Raw genomic sequence first — 1,353 nt, 5'->3', positions numbered from 1 at the left:
ACACACACACACACACACACACACACACACACACACACACACACACACACACACACACACCCTGCTGCTGTTTGTGAGTCGTCCCTCGAGGCCACCAGAATTTATTTAGCTTTTATTTATACAAGCTTAAAGTCAAACCATCCATCTCACACACAACAGCCTGCAGCTTTCATTACTGTGTGTGTGTGTGTGGGTGTGTGTGAGCCGTAGATGACACTGTGTGTAAGTTAGCAAGTTTGTGTTGATTTACAGTACGTCTTTGACAACACTGTGTGCGCGTGTTTTCCCATCATCCTTGGCTGCACCTCCAGCCTCGATGTCGACGACGGCAGCCGAAGTTGTGTTCTTTAATGATCTAGCTCAACAACACAATTACCAAGTGTCAAACTGCAGAGCAAGCGTCTCGCGGCTGGGGCGGCGTGACGGCGGCGGTGGCGCTTAGCATCCACGCACGCCGCTCTATCTCCTTTAACAACCATCGGCGAAATTAAAGCCCAACCAACACCTCCCATGTTTGATGGGGAAAAAGTACCGTTTTACGCTCACGTGAGGTGGAAAATAGATTTGTAGATAGTAAAAACCACGGCGCAGCAACTGATGCGTGTGGTGAGTAATTGTCTTCCTCTGTGTAAACTGTGGGTTAAAGAGCCGCTCTGTAGGATCAGCTGATTGTTTAAATGATGCTTTCTGTTGACATGAAACCTGAGGTTAGCCTCCTTCAGTTTGAAGAAGAATAAAAACATCTAAAGCCAATCGTTTATAAAGGTTTTTAACAAGTATTAAAAAATCAGCAGTATTGTGGACTCTATTCTGGTCTCTGCAGTGTGGCTGGACTCTCCCTTAGAGGTAGGGTGAGAGGTTCTGTCCTCAAGAAGAGACTCAGAGAAAAGCTGCTGCTCATTCAGAGGAACCTGTTGAGGTGGTTCAAGCATCTGCTAAGGGTGACGCCTGGACGTGTCTGTAGGGTGGTGATAGAGACATGTCCAACTGTGAGGAGACCCTGGAGAGACTGTGTCTCTCGGATGGATGGATGGATGGATGGATGATTGGTTGGTTGGCGGGTAAATGAATGGATGGTTGGTTATTGGATAGATGGATGGATGGATGGATGGATGGATGGATGGATGGATGGATGGATGGATGGATGGATGGATGATTGGTTGGTTGGCGGGTAGATGGATGGATGGTTGGTTATTGGATGGATGGATGGATGGATGGATGGATGGATGGATGGATGATTGGTTGGTTGGCGGGTAGATGGATGGATGGTTGGTTATTGGATGGATGGATGGATGGATGGATGGATGGATGGATGGATGATTGGTTGGTTGGCGGGTAGATGGATGGATGGTT

This window comes from Austrofundulus limnaeus, unplaced genomic scaffold (genome assembly GCF_001266775.1).
Source record: "Austrofundulus limnaeus strain Quisiro unplaced genomic scaffold, Austrofundulus_limnaeus-1.0 Scaffold167, whole genome shotgun sequence".
NCBI classification, from domain to species: Eukaryota; Metazoa; Chordata; class Actinopteri; order Cyprinodontiformes; family Rivulidae; genus Austrofundulus; species Austrofundulus limnaeus.
This window is presented reverse-complemented; position numbering follows the sequence as displayed.